Consider the following 16440-nt stretch of genomic DNA (forward strand, 5'->3'; position numbering starts at 1 on the left):
CAGTACTTATTTAACACTTGGCAAAACACAAACCACACTAAATTCACTTTTCAAAAATCTCTCTTTTTGTTCCAAAATAATTCAAAGAGAAAATAACCTATTGCTTTAAATTATTTGAGAGAAGAAAGATAAAAGGAAAAACCAAGAAAACTCATTCCATCTAAAAATTCTTTCTTTCTTATACCTCTGATATGTTGGAGTCTACCCATGCTCATCCAGGTTTGTGCTTGATCTTGATTTGTTTCCGTGACTGCTTTATAGCTCTAAATAAAAATTTTAAAACATACATACATGGAGATCATGCCACAAAACTAGATTCCTGCAGGTCTGAAGAAAGCTCTCTCTTCACACGCAAAACTTAAAATGATGATTGCAATCATTGCCATCATGCAACCAGCCACTACCAGCTCGCAAAATGACCCATTTTCTTTCTATTATATATTAAAGTCCCACATACAGCATAAGTTGCTGATTCCAAAGTGGAGGAAGCTGAAATGTGTAATTTCCCTGCAGAGATAACCTTGTGGATGAAAAGAGGCTGAAGAGGCCTGCAGGGAATGCAGGTGATTTCTATTATAGTGCATCATTTCTCATCGGCTTTGACCTGCAAGAAAACTGTGGTTTCAGCTGTTCTCATTATATATGGGGTTTGTAAGAAAAATTTCTTATTACCATAGAATCTTAGAGTATTTACCTAACCTGGCTCAGCACTCAACGCAGTCACGCCTTTTACATCATCACTGACATGGTTATCCAGTCTGTGCACAATTATCTCCACGTCCGGATGCTCTTTACTCCTTGGGAGCCTGTTTAATCACTGGTGGAAGTTTGAATTACTAGGATACCTTAATTTTAACATAAAATTTACTGCTTAGTCTAGAGCAATATACAATGAGTTTTTCTGGCCATATGAAACATCTTCAAATGTTTGAAATATGTGGTATCTTCCTCTTAAATTTTTATCTAAAGAAGAAGTATATTAAATGCAATATCTATGAGGATTTTCTTTAAATAGTTTGATTTGCAGTAAAGAAATTCAAACAATATTCAATTTCAATAACATGAACACCATAAACATGTTAGCTCAGATTAAAGCCAAAGGTTAATAGCTGCTGTGAATTGAAGTATAGATTATACATTTAAAAAATTAGTAATACACTTTAACTTCTTTATTATTTTAATTATCAAAATACAACTGAACAGATGCATCAAATAAACAAAATCAAGTCCATTCTCTTTCAGTTTTATATAAGACAAAATGAGAAAACATTTCCTTAAAAGTAACTGTTAAAATAGACTGTGTATCTTTGGATTAACTAATATTATTTTTTAAATTTTGTTTTACTAAATTTAAACATTTTTTAAAACATTTTTATTGGAGTATAATTGCTTAACATTGTTGTGTTAGTTGCTGCTTTATAACAAAGTGAATCAGCTATATGTAAACATATATCCCCATATCCCCTCCCTCTTGCGTCTCCTTCCCTCCCACCCTCCCTATCCCACCCCTCTAGATAGTCACAAAGCACCGAGCTGATCTCCCTGTGCTATGTGGTTGCTTCCCACTAGCTATCTATTTTACATTTGGTAGTGTATATATGTCAATGCCACTCTCTCACTTCATCTTGGCTTCCCTTCCCCCTCTCTGTGTCCTCAAGTCCATTCTCTACGTCTGCTTCTTTACTGCTGTCCTGCCCCTAGGTTCTTCAGAACCATTTTTTTTCTTTTTTAGATTCCATGTACATGTGTTAGCATATGGTATTTGTTTTTCTCTTTCTGACTTACTTCACTCTGTATGACAGACTCTAGGTCCATCCACCTCACTACAAATAACTCAATTTTGTTTCTTTTTATGGCTGTGTAATATTCCATTGTATATAAGTGCCACATCTTCTATATCTATTCATCTGCCGATGGACACATAGGTTGCTTCCATTTCCTGGCTATCATAAATAGAGCTGCAATGAACATTTTGGTACATGACTCTTTGAATTATGGTTTTCTCAAGGTATAATCCCAGCAGTAGGATCACTGGGTTGTATGGTAGTTCTATATTTAGTTTTTAAAGGAGCCTCCATACTGTTCTCCATAGTGGCAGTATCAATTTACATTCCCACCAACAGTGCAAGAGGGTTCCCTTTTCTCCACACCCTCTCCAGCATTTATTGTTTGTAGATTTTTTGATGATGGCCATTCTGACTGGTGTGAGGTGATACCTCATTGTAATTTTGATTTGCATTTCTCTAATGATTAGTGATGTTGAGTATCCAATCATATGTTTGTTGGCAATATGTATATCTTCTTTGGAGAAATGTCTATTTAGGTCTTCTGCCCAGTTTTGGATTGGGTTGTTTGTTGTTTTTGATATTGAGCTGCATGAGCTGCTTGTATATTTTGGAGATTAATCCTTTGTCAGTTGCTTTCTTTGTAAATATTTTCTCCCATTCTGAGGGTTGTCCTTTTGTCTTGTTTATGGTTTCCTTTGCTGTGCAAAAGCTTTTAAGTTTCATTAGGTCCTATTTGTTTATTTTGTTTTTATTTCCATTCTCTAGGAGGTGGGTCAAAAACGATCTTGCTGTGATTTATGTCATAGAGTGTTCTGCCTATGTTTTCCTCTAAGAGTTTGATAGTGTCTGGCCTTACATTTAGGTCTTTAATCCATTTTGAGTTCATTTTTGTTTATGGTGTTAGGGAGTGTTCTAATTTCATTCTTTTACATGTAGCTGTCCAGTTTTCCCAGCACCACTTATTGAAGAGGCTGTTTTTTCTCCATTGTATATTCTTGCCTCCTTTATCAAAGATAAGGTGACCATATGTGCATGGGTTTATCTTTGGGCTTTCTATCCTGTTCCATGGATCTATATTTCTGTTTTTGTGCAAGCACCATACTGTCTTGATTACTGTAGCTTTGTAGTATAGTCTGAAGTCAGGGAGTCTGATTCCTTCAGCTCCATTTTCCTTTCTGAAGATTGCTTTGGCTATTCAGGATCTTTTGTGTTTTCATACAAATTGTGAAATTTTTTATGCTAGTTCTGTGAAAAATGCCAGTGGTAGTTTGATAGGGATTGCATTGAATCTGTAGATTGCTTTGGGTAGTATAGTCATTTTCACAATATTGATTCTTCCAGTCCAAGAACATGGTATATCTCTCCATCTGTTTGTATCATCCTTAATTTCTTTCATCAGTGTCTTATAGTTTTATGCATACAGGTGTTTTGTCTTCTTAGGTAGGTTTATTCCTAGGTATTTTATTCTTTGTGTTGCAATGGTAAATGGGAGTGTTTCCTTAATTTCTCTTTTAGATTTTTCATCAGTAGTGTATAGAAATGCAGGTGATTTCTGTGCATTAATTTTGTGTCCTGCTACTTTACCAAACTCATTGATTAGCTCCATAGTTTTCTGGTAGCGTCTTTAGGATTTTCTCTGTATAGTATTATGTCATCAGCAAACAGTGAGAGTTTTACTTATTCTTTTCCAATTTGTATTCCTTTTATTTCTTTTTCTTCTCTGATTGCCATGGCTAGGGCTTCCAAAACTATGTTGAATAAGAGTGGAAAGAGTGGACATCCTGTCTTGTTTCTGATCCTAGTGGAAATGCTTTCAGTTTCTCACCATTGAGTATGATACTTGCTGTGGGTTTGTCATATATGACAGTTATTAACTTGAGGTAGGTCACCTCTATGCCCATTTTCTGGAGACTTTTTATCATAAATGGGTATTGAATTTTGTCAAAAGCTTTTTCTGCATGTATTGAGATGATCATATGGTTTTTATTCCTTAATTTGTTAATGTGGTGTATCACATTGCTTGATTTGCGTATATTGAAGAATCCTTTCATCCTTGGGATAAATTCCACTGGATCATGGTGTATGATCCTTTTAATGTGTTGTTGGATTCTGTTTGCTAGTATTTTGTTGAGGATTTTTGCATCTATATTCATCAGTGATATCGGTCTATAATTTTCTTTTTTGTAGTATCTCTGTCTGGTTTTGGTATCAGGGTGATGATGGCTTTGTAGAATGAGTTTGGTAGTAATCCACCCTCTGCAATTTTTTGGAAGTTTGAGAAGGAAATGTTTTAGCTGTTCTCTAAATGTTCTATAGAATTTGCCTGTGAATACGTCTGGTCCTGGGTTTTTGTTTGTTGGAAGATTTATTTTTTATTTTTTATTTTGTTTGCGGTACATAGGCCTCTCACCATTGTGGCCTCTCCCACTGTGGAGCACAGGCTCCGGATGTGCAGGCCCAGAGGCCATGGCCCATGGGCCCAGCCACTCCATGGCATGTGGGATCCTCCCGGACCAGGGCACAAATCCATGTCCCCTGCATTGGCAGGCAAACTCCCAACCACTGCGCCACCAGGGAAGCCCTGTTGGAAGATTTTTAGTCACAGTTTCAATTTCAGTGCTTGTGAATGTCTGTTTATATTTTCTATTTCTTCCTGGTTCAGTCTTGGAAGGTTGTACTTTTCTAAGGATTTGTCCATTTCTTCCAGGTTGTCCATTTCATTGGGATATAGTTGCTTGTAGTAATCTCTCATGATCCTTTGTATTTCTGCAGTGTCAGTTTTTATCTCTCCTTTTTCATTTCTAATTCTATGGATTTGAGTTGTCTCCCTTTTTTCTTTATGAGTCTGGCAAAAGTTTTATCAATTTTGTTTATCTTCTCAAAAAACCAGGTTTTAGTTTTATTGGTCTTTGCTGTCATTTCCTTCTTTTTCATTTATTTCATATCTGATTTTTATGGTTTCTTTCCTTCTGCTAACTTTGCAGTTTTTTTGTTCTTCTTTCTCTAATTGCTTTAGGTGTAAGGTTAGGTTGTTTATTTGAGGTGTTTCTTGAGGTAAGATTGTATTGTTATAAACTTCCCTCTTAGAACTGCTTTTGCTGCATCCCATAGGTTTTGGGCTATTGTGTTTCATTGTCATTTGTTTCTCGGTATCTTTTCATTTCCTCTTTGATTTCTTCAGTGAACTCTTGGATATTTAGTAGCATATTGTTTAGCCTCCCTGTGTTTGTATTTTTTACAGTTTTTTCCCTGTAATTGATATCTAGTCTCATAGTGTTGTGGTCAGAAAAGATACTTGATACAGTTTCAATTTTCTTAAATTTACCAAGACTTGATTTGTAACCCAAGATATGCTCTATCCTGGAGAATGTTCCACGAGCACTTGAGAAGAAAGTGTATTCTGTTGTTTTTGGATGAAATGTTTTATAAATATAAATTAAGTCCATCTTGTTTAATGTATCATTTAAAGCTTGTGTTTCCTTATTCATTTTCATTTTGGAAGATCTGTCCATTGGTGAAAATGGGGTGTTAAAGTCCCCTAATATGATTGTGTTACTGTCGATTTCCCCTTTTATGGTTGTTAGTATTTGCCTTATGTATGGAGGTGCTCCTATGTTGGGTGCATAAATATTTACAACTGTTATATCTTCTTCTTGGATTGATCCCTTGATCATTATGTAATGTCCTCCTTTGTCTCTTGTAATAGTCTTTATTTTAAAGTCTATTTTGTCTGATATGAGAATTGCTATTCCAACTTTCTTTTGATTTCCATTTGCATGGAATATCTTTTTCCATCCCCTCACTTCCATTCCGTATGTGTCCCTAGGTCTGAAGTGGGTCTCTTGTAGACAGCATATATATGGGTCTTGTTTTTGTATCCATTCAGCCAGTCTATTTCTTTTGGTTGGAGCATTTAATCCATTTACATTTAAGGTAATTATTGATATGTATGTTCCTATTACCATTTTCTTGATTGTTTTGAGTTTGTTATTGTAGGTCTTTTCCTTCTTTTGTGTTCCTTTAGCATTTGTTATATAGCTGGTTTGGTGGTGTTGAATTCCCTTAGCTTTTGCTTGTCTGTAAAGATTTTAATTTCTCTGTCAAATCTGAGTGAGATCCTTGTTGGGTAGAGTAATCTTGGTTGTAGTTTTTTCCCTTTTATCATTTTAAATATGTCCTGCCACTCCCTTCTGGCTTGCAGAGTTTCTGCTGAAAGATCAGCTGTTAACCTTATGGGGATTACTTGTATGTTATTTGTTGCTTTTCCCTTGATACTTTTAATATTTTTTCTTTGTATTTAATTTTTGATAGTTTGATTAATATGTGTCTTGGTGTGTTTCTTCTTGGATTTATCCTGTATGGGACTCCCTGCACTTCCTGGACTTGATTGACTCTTTCTTTTCCCATGTTAGGGATGTTTTCAACTATAATCTCTTCAAATATATTCTCAGCCCCTTTCTTTTTCTCTTCTTTTGGGACCCCTATAATTCGAATGCTGGTGTGTTTAATGTTGTCTCAGAGGTCTCTGACACTGTCCTCAATTCTTTCCATTCTTTTTTCTTTATTGTTCTCTGTAGTAGTTATTTCCACTATTTTATCTTCCAGGTCACTTATCCATTCTTCTGCCTCAGTCATTCTGCTATTAATTCCTTCTAGAGAATTTTTAGTTTCATTTATTGTGTTGTTCATCATTGTTTGTTTGCTCTTCAGTTCTTCTAAGTACGTGTTAATCTTTCTTGTATTTTCTCCATTCTATTTCCAAGATTTTGGATCATCTTTACTATCATTACTCTGAATTCTTTTTCCAGTAGACTGCCTATTTCCTCTTCATTTGTTTGGTCTGGTTGGTTTTTACCTTGCTCCTTCGTTTGCTTTGTGTTTCTTTGTCCTCATTTTGCTTAACTTACTGTGTTTGGGGTCTCCTTTTTGTAGGCTGCAGGTTCATATTTCCTGTTATTTTTGGTGTCTGCCCCCAGTGGCTAAGGTTTGTTCAGTGGGTTGTGTAGCTTTCCTGGTGGAGGGGACTAGTACCTGTGTTCTGGAGGATGAGGCTGGATCTTGTCTTTCTGGTGGGCAGGACTGTGTCCAGTGGTGTGTTTTGGGGTATCTGTGACCTTATTATGATTTTAGGCAGCTTCTCTGTTAGTGGGTGGCATTGTGTTCCTGTCTTGCTAGTTGTTTGGCATAGGGTGTCTATCACTGTAGCTTGCTGGTTGTTGATTGGAGCTGGGTCTTAGTGTTGAGATGGAGATCTCTGGGAGAGCTCCCGCTGATTGATATTATATGGGGCCTGGAGGTCTCTGGTTGTCCAATGTCCTGAACTCAGCTCTCCCACCTCAGATGTTCAGACCTGACACCCGGCTGGAGCACTAAGACCCTGTCAACTGCACGACAGTGAATATGGTGGTCTCCATTCTGAAGTCAGATTATGAGGGTCTGCAATAGCTGTTTAGCTAGAACAGGCTGACTTGGGAGCACTTTGTCTCTGAGGCTGTCTCCAGCAGTTGGTGGCTAAAAGAGTAGGTCTCCACATGTGCTGCCCAAATCTTAAACGTTTGTATTGAGGTCTTCACTGGGTTCAGTCACAGATTTGGTACAGATGGTCTCAAAAACACATTACACTCTCAAGGTGGTGTGCTTGAAAGAGCTTGTAAGCCTGAGGGTCTACAAGCTGCAGGAAGACGAGACTGTCTGGGGCAGCCTGCAAGCCATGATTCTTGCCATGAACCCTGCTGCAGCCATCGTGGAATCTGGCTTCCCCTGCCGCTCTGCAATCAGTTTTCAGTGAAGCTGTCTCTCTGTACTGATGAGATTCATGCTACCTGAGTTTCCCAAAGCCATAGAGTGCTTAAATATTGGGGCTAAGGTACAAACCCAGGAAATCTGGCTCCAAGGTCTGTGTTACCCAGTGCAAGTGTTGGGCCCCAGCTTCTGTGGGGTTTGTGGCCAGCGTGTCACGTGGTAGGGCAGATTAACTAATATTGAACACGGGTGGGGGTAGAATATAGGAGGCAAAATCCTGGGTTAAAACCTTGGTTGTGTCACTTATTGTGTGACCTTGAACAAGTTACTTTATGTATAAGTTGATTCATCTTTAAGAGGGAGTTAACAGTAGTACTGATCTTATAGGACTGTTGTGAAGATTAGATTAATTAATGCATGTAAAACTCTTTGAATAGTGCCTGAAACACAGTACGTGTACATTATCATTAATAGCCCAATATTCTAATCATTATATATCTGTCCTCTACATAATGATCATTAATATCCCTGTTTTCAAAATCAATGTATTAATTCACTTAGCAATATGTGTGTATATACGTATGTATATACATATTTATAAAGAAAATTATACTGTTAGTTATAGAACATAACTTAAAAAGGCACGTGTTAAAAAGATTTTTCAGGGAAGGAATATTCAGATAATTTCTGTTTCAAATCTGTCATGGTTTTCTGTCTTGAGCGTTCAAGTTTAAATCCATTTTACCAAAAGTCTTTGTACTTTCTTTTTAATAATATTTTAAAAGTAACTCATTAATTAATTTTATGATATAGTTTTGTCATTTGGAACTTTACCTTGCATATAACATAATTGTGTGTTCCTGTGACTTCAATAAGTCCAACTAGATGCTTTACCAGAAAAATATAGAAAAGGTATGGTCTTTTATAATATTTACATTTATTTGTAAATATCATATTAACATGCAAGCTGTGTATGAGTTTTATTTCAATGCTGTATATGTTGAATGCCGAGCTGCAAGATGCAAGAACAGTGATGTAAACACAGAAAGAAGCAGTCTGTCTCCTCATGGAACTTCCAGTCCTGTTTAGGGCATTATACATATTATATTATACATATTATACATTTAATCATAATGTATATGATTATACATATAATATCGTAATATAGAAATCTCTATATATTCTAATATATTATACATATAATCTCCTGTATAGAAAATAAATTAGTTGGTATCCTGTGAAATAAATGCAGTGAGGTGAGAATCAAAACACTCATACTGTTCCTGACATTCTTTTTGAGAAATAATATGGTCCTGACACAAATTCACAGATTTTCCATTTATAAATTAGTGACAATGACATGTCTCTGATAACTTTATGGGGGGGGGCATGTTATAAAATTGAAAGAAAATCAGATCTGGGGTTGGACATCTTGCCCTGGCCATGTGTCCATCTGGACCACTCCAGCAGCTTCCTTGGGGATCCTGGTGCCCGCTCTGCCCCCAGCACCCACTGCCCTACCCCCTTCAACCAGAGAGCCCTTCAAAGCACAAATTGCTCACATTTCTCTTCTTAAAACTCCTAAACTTTCCATTGTTGCCAGGATAACAAACACACTCCCTGACCAGCCCTGAATTCGCATCTTACCTCCCTTACCCTCAGTTCCTCCAACAGGCCATTGTGTGGACTCTTTCTTTGCCTGGAATGTTCTATCCCTGTCTCTGCCCTTTTGAGACCACATTATTCTTCATGTCATGGTTGAGTGTAGTTATAATTATATATAAGTTATGGTGTGATTGTTTGGTTGACATCTGTCTCTATCTGGGCTGTAAGTTACATGAGGACAAGTGCCGTGCCATTTGTTTTGTTGCTCTTGTTAACGCTCCTCTATTCCTATCGCTTCTCACAGTATCTAGCGCACAGCAGAAAACATTTGTTAAATTATTTCATGAATTTAATGGCTGTGTGCCTTTTAAAGTGGAGATAATTATAATAGCTGCTACACAAGGTGGTTCATCTGCCTAACAAGGGTTTTATCTGTCTTTTACAAGGAAAAAAAGAGACAGTATATTAGGAGGAACACGGCAAAAGACAAAGCACACAAATATGAGAATCTCTCATAATGGAAATAGCTAAAAACAAACTGAAATATAACCCATAAAATAAGCCAAGAAAATTTGATTTCAACATGGAAGTCTAAGGAATTAAGTGGGTATCTGTCAAAAGTGCTCATAAAATAGGCTCTGCCAACTGATGATGTTCAAGACTGCTCGGCCTTGTGAGCGTGCGGGCTGGAGGGTCATACAGGTGCAGTCTAGTTTCTACCTGTGAACCCAAACAGCTCCAAACAGCGTCCTCTCTACCTGTCGTGCTGCTCCTGCTTGCTGTAGATGGCAGACACCAGGCAACAGCATTCAGGACATCCAGTTTCCTCTGACACACAAAGTGATTGGTCATTTTTCCAGCTTCTTTTGTCTGACCCATCACGGCCAAAACCTGAGCCTGTGAAACCACACTGACCTTGGCTTAGAAGACATTTGGTTATCACCTTATCAAATAAAGCATCCCTGAATAGTGGCATTCAGGAAATACTCCCAACAAAAATGCTCAGCATCTATTTGTGACTCTAGCGAGGGTTGAATTACCACAGTTTACAGTGTGTGTGTGTATGTGTGTGTGTGTGTGTGTGTGTGTGTGTGTGTGACTGTAACAATGCTCAAAGGAAACTCAGAGAAATCATTTGTGCTTTTCAATAAAAAATTGACTAAGTATGTCAAATCATGATCCAGAGTTACACTACCAAAGGTTTTCACATGCTTTCAAGAGAGCAGTACATTTGTAGGTGAAAAAATTCATAGGCTGCATATTTAATGAGAAGGAAGTGCATGGAACTGAAAACTGAGATAAAAAAGCAATTTTGATGTCTATGGTTTTGGTGAATGGATGTAATACTGGTGTCACCTCAATATTAAATAGATATACTGTAAACATTTTGGTTCCAGCTTTGAGGTTCATCAAATCCTCCCTATATTACTCATTTTCCCAGCTTTATTTTCTGCAGTCTCTCCACTTGTCAGTACCAGACCAAGGTCCCTGTGTGCTGCAGCTTTCTAGTAAATCTGCAAAGCTGCTTCATCCTGCCAGTGCTGTGGTGGAGCGCTCCCAGAGAAAATATCACCCAATTATGTACTACCTTCAGTGCAACAAATTTTAAGAATCAATACTTTTCTTTCAAAAAGTACATTTCTAAAAGCTGTTAAAAATTTGGGGAGACTATCTAGGGACTGAAACTACGCTTTAACATGAGGCTTGAGTTTATATGAAGAAAAGAGTATAAGGTAAAATAATTATGGTACTATTCTCTGGATATAAGGATGCCTCCCTCTACTGGGTGACTACTAATAGGAACCAAGGGTCATTCCCATTGGCAGTAATAGACTTGTCGGCTAATACACAGTTTTTCATCTACTCCCATTTTAAAACTTGCTAGTTTTTGTTGAGGATGTTGGGCTTATATGAAATATAGACAAATTCCAATTTGAGCTTCATTAACTCCATGTTGTAATCAGCAAGCTGGTCAAGCACTGTTAATTAGGATTGTGTTTATAGTGTTTTATTTTTCTTTTTGAGGAAGAGAGTCAGTGCCACCTAAATTTTTGAAATTTGCTAACACTTAAAAAGTTGGTCAAAGTTAATGGGCGATTGTGCAGGCTTCTGAGCAACTTGTAAAGTGAAGAAAAGGATCTTCACCATTTTCGCCCATGTGGTTCTCTCCCACTGGCCTGTAGCCTCCCCGGTCACGTGACAGCCTCATGTTGACTTGAGCTAAGGTTGATGACCTGTTGATAAGGGGCCATTGCCTTCTTTGGAAATTGTACCAGTGAAGCTTTGGTAATACCAGAGCTCTCTTAATTATAAAAACAACTCTTTGATCTCTCTTGTTATAAGATGCTTCCTTGTTATTAGAGGGTCACACCTAATAACAAGGAGTTTCTTCTTGTTAATGCCTAACTTTGGGCCATTCACTATTTTCTCCAATCATCAAAGAATATAATAACAAAAAATAAAACAAAACACAAAACCTCATATCTCTTTTTATTTGTGGAAGCTTAATAAAAATGTTTACTCACCAACATTCTAGCAAATATGATATTTTGAAATTATCAGTGGCCATTATTTATCCAAATTTGCCTTAGATTAAGATAAATAATAGAGTATTCTAGAAGGAAAATCATCTTGCAGCAAATTTTGAGAGTTTGCCTCAATAACTAAGCTGGGGCACAGTAATTGATACATTGCTCTAAATAAATGTATATAAGTTGAAGATTGAAAATTTCTTTTCCAATCACACATTTTTGTTTGGCTGGTGTTTATTTTAATAGGACTTTTAGCCATATGATAGGCCCCCTTGCATTTGTCTAGTGAAACCTTTCATTTGTGTGATCTCTTAAAATCCTGTTTTTTTTTCTTTTTTAAATCAATTAGCTGCCTAAACAAAATTACCATTTTACAAACACAGAAGCTAAACCATAAAGATGTTAAATGTCTTGACAAAGATCTCAGGGCAAATGAGGTTCAGGGGGAAAAGCAGAATCAGGTGTCTCTAGTCTAGACAACTTCTTCCAAATTAGCATCCAAGTGGACTTATACAGAAATAACTGAACTTGGTGTACATTTGCCCTAGTGAAAAGTTTACTCTCTACATAGTAATCTTATCAGGATTGCCATTTTCGAATGCAAGTTTGGCAGGTGACAAGAGACAAATCTATAAACAGATATACAGTAGGTGGCAGAGGAAGAATTGGGGGAACTTCAATGGATGCACAAAGACAAAGAATATCGTTGGCAAGATAAGTAGAGCAGTTAGTGGACTGTTTGGGGGGTTGTTTGTCAATAAAGTAGAAGAGGGCTAAGCCCTCCGAAACTCTCTTCTGTTTTTTGTTAATTTCTTAATGTGTGTAACACCTAATTTGTATTATGTTGCTAACAAGTCAGCAAACAGAAATATAGAACAATTTTAAGCGTTAAGAAAACTTCTTAAGCAGGTCAGCATTAAATAAATTCAAGATATAAACATATTCTCGAAAACAAGAGAGTTTCAAATTTACCAGAAAATAAAAATCCTGTGTGCATTTCAGTTTGGAAAAATAGTTAAAAAAAGAATCATACTGCAGGGCAGGGAGTCTACTGGGCAAGGAGAATGCTGTTATGTTTTTGCATTAAACCTAAGGTTTTTCTTTTTATTATTTGTAAGTACTCATTATATGCCATTATTTGTTGTCCTGCTCAGATAATAAAGGAAAAAAAATCCCTTTCCAAACAGTGTTGGTTTAAATAAACTGTAGTAAGAGCATTTTACAGAGTGCCTCCATATAAGAACATTCTGTCAATCATAAATGTGGTTATATCATGTATATTAAATAAGGAAAGAAAGAACAATAATGGAGGCTTGGATCATCTGTAGAAAGCTGGTGTCCACCCTGCATCTAGTGTAGATGAAATTTCTGTATCACTGTAGTGGAACATTTCCTCATTGTGGACTTATAAAAGCTTGTATAAGTGATGTAAAAAGAAGTCTGCTACTCAATAAATCACCAGTACTACTTTCTGAAGCCTGGAGAAGTTTCCTTAGAGATATGATTATAAACACTGGGCAGATTTCACAGAGCTGAATTTGGAGACCTGGAAAAATCACAGTTCCAAGTTGAATATGGCTGTCAGCATTCTGAGGTTCCTGCCAGGCTCAATGAATTTGATTTCTGAGGCATTATTTGGGTTATTGTCATTTGTTTGATAGGTAGACCTGATCAGCATGATCTCATTTCAACACAACAGGCTCTCCTTAATCTCCCTTGCCAGTGCCAACTAAGAAAGCCCATAGCTGTGAAAGTCTGAGCTCCCTAGACAATTCTTTATTCCAGCATAATTCATTTCTTCATCTTCCTTAAATTACTTTAAAAAAAGAATAACAAAGAAAATGCACGAGAGATTTAAAAATTTAATATTATAATCTCCACTGACGGTGTGGGTAAAATGAGAAGAGAACTAACACTTACAGAGCATCTACTGTACACCAGGCATGATGATTCACTCTTTAAATATTTGGACGCACTGATGTCAATTTAACCGTGCAAAGATACCTACAATTCATATCCATGTTCACTTCAGATTTAGTTAGTTAAACCCTTAGGTGACTTCCGGTTTCAGCTGGAAGATGCAGAGCTGGAAAGACCATCACTCCCACTGTTACAATGAGAGAAAACCTGGACAAACTGCAAATGACTTTTTTTGAGCCTCTCAGATGACTGAGGTCACAGGGCAAACAACCAACCCAAGAGACGGATGCTTGCAGCGTCAGGGAAGACGCTACCAAACGCCACATAAACCAGGAGGAATATTAAACCAGAAATGTTAGCAAACTGCTGAAGGCGGAGTGTGGGCTAGCTGGGAGAGTGTAGTGCTTCTGGAGACCACAGACATGGGGAGTGCCCCATGACCTTGCTGGGTTTCCCTCCAGGAACCCCACCAGGCTCTAGGGTGACCAAATGTCCTCTCCTGGTTTACCTGGGTCAGAAGGGGACTCCGAGATGCGAGATTTTTTCAGTTTTATAACTAGGACAAGGTAGTGACCCTACTAGGATTTCACAGGAGAGATGATGGAGAGAAATAGGAGAAAGCTCCTGTATGCTGCTCGCTGTGGGAGGAGACCAGAAGTCACCTCCCACATCTGCCCAGACCAATTAGAAGAAAGGAACGGAGGTGACACCAAACTCCTCAGAGAACCATCTCCCTTTTTTCCTGCGCATTAATTCCAGCATCATGTGTAGTATAAACACGTGCTTTAAAAAATCCATGAACACTTTAGGTCTCAAAGACAACCTTATAAATAAACTCAGGGGAGGTGTTTTTCCTGAAAGGATAGAAATCAATTCCCTCACACGGTAACTTCCGGAGACAGAATATGACAGTAAACAATAGTGCAATACTTTCCTACATGAATTAATTTTACTTTCCTGACTTTTTTGTTGCTCTGAAATTGTCAAAAAGAGCACTGTTTTTCATCTAAAACTTCTCCTACTGAGTTACTCAGCTAAGTTTAACTAGAGATGCAAATTTTGAAGTCCAAAATATTAACAAGGGAATTCAATTTAATACACATATCAATATTGTGTAACTACACCTCTAACTTCCTTAGACCCAAAGAAGTCTTGCAGTTCTGCATCTTCCATGTTTGTCTTTCTTTTCCTTTCACCTATAACTCTGAATTTCAAGGAGGAATTAAGACTCCACTTTTAAAGATATGAAGAGAAATTACTGCAGGAAGAAAAGACATGATATATAATATATTGAAAATCAATATTGCTTTGTTCTCTGTACAGGCAGTGCATTTATCCTAAATAGTACTAATATCAAGCATTGAAGCTTGATTTCAGGCAGTTCTTCTTCCATTTAACTTACCAAGTTAGACATTCCTGAACTAAACGTGGCCATTCTTGGTCTCTACACACATTGTGATTTCATAAGAAAAGGAAGATAAAATATTTACAAGTCACCTTGAATTAAAAATATGTGTGACATAGAAGCTGGTTCTGATAGTAATACTGTCTAATGATAGTGGTGTGCTGGATCCAACCTGGCATATTCTTTCAACTTAGTGTTCAGTAACATCACACAGGTGGCTTGAAATGAGCCACAGTGGGAGTGCTTATGCCATGGAAATTGACAGATGCTACACCCAGAAATGTTAACATATAAACATTGCTTAACAGATAATCTCTCGTAACACATGCTTCCTGCCTAGAAGAGGAGGGGTGGTATTTCACAGTCATGAAGGAGCTATAGAGAGGGAGATGGAGTTGGGGTGCCATCACTGGGAAGTTGTTCTAGTGCCGAACCACTTTCTGGAAGTATTTTTCACCCTAGTTAGTGATGAGTCATAAAATATCTCCCATAAACATTCTTTTCTGAAACAGTAGACCTCTGGTAAATTAAGGACTGTAGTGGGTTGAACTGTGCCCCCTCTTTGCCCCCAAAAGATATATCCATATCCTAATCCCTAGAATCTTTGAATATGTCCTTATTTGGAAAAAAAAAAAGTCTTTGCATATATAATTGGTTAAAGAATTTAGAATGAGATCATCTTGGATTACCTGGGTGAGCCTTAAATCAAATAACAAGTATTCTTGTAAGCTGCAGAAGAGAAGGAGACACAGAGGAGAAGTTCAGGTGAAGACAGATGCAGAGATTGAAGCCATGTAACCACTAACCAAGGAAGCTGAGAAGTGCATGGAGCCATCAGAACCTAGAAGAGGCAAGAAGGATTCTTGCCTAGAGTCTCCAGTGGGAGTATGGCCCTGCTGACACTCGATTTCAGACTCTGGCCTCCAGAAGTCCGTGAAAATAAATTATAGTTTTTCTAAGGCAACTGTTTGCAATAATTTGTTGTGGTAGCCACAGGAAACTAGAACAAGGACCAATGGGAATTAATGTTTGTTTACTAAAAAAAAATTTTTTTTAAGAAACATACCCTCAAGACCCATTAATTCAAATGATCCAATAGACATGCATCCTCTTTCATCCTCTACCTTTGCATTTATTTCCTCTACAGAATAGCTCTCACACTCATCTGTGATCAATACAGGCATTTCGTGAGCAGCTCCGTTTCTGTATCTCCTCTCTAGTTCATCTTTCACATACGGCTGAAATGAACCATTTAATCTGGCATTCTCCCCATGCCCCTACTCATCAAATGTTGGTTCTTTTCTAATCTGGGGTTTTCTCAGCAGCTAGCAGGGTGTGATCAATATCAAACTGTGACAATTTAAGCAGGCGAGAAGTATCACTTTAAAGAGGAAATGCCAAACATTACTGAAAAGAAGCTGAAGAAAAAGTTTGACATGAGCCAGTAGCA

Source organism: Monodon monoceros, unplaced genomic scaffold, assembly GCF_005190385.1.
Source record: "Monodon monoceros isolate NGI ecotype Baffin Bay Population unplaced genomic scaffold, NGI_Narwhal_1 Super_Scaffold_6, whole genome shotgun sequence".
In the NCBI taxonomy this organism is placed as follows: Eukaryota; Metazoa; Chordata; class Mammalia; order Artiodactyla; family Monodontidae; genus Monodon; species Monodon monoceros.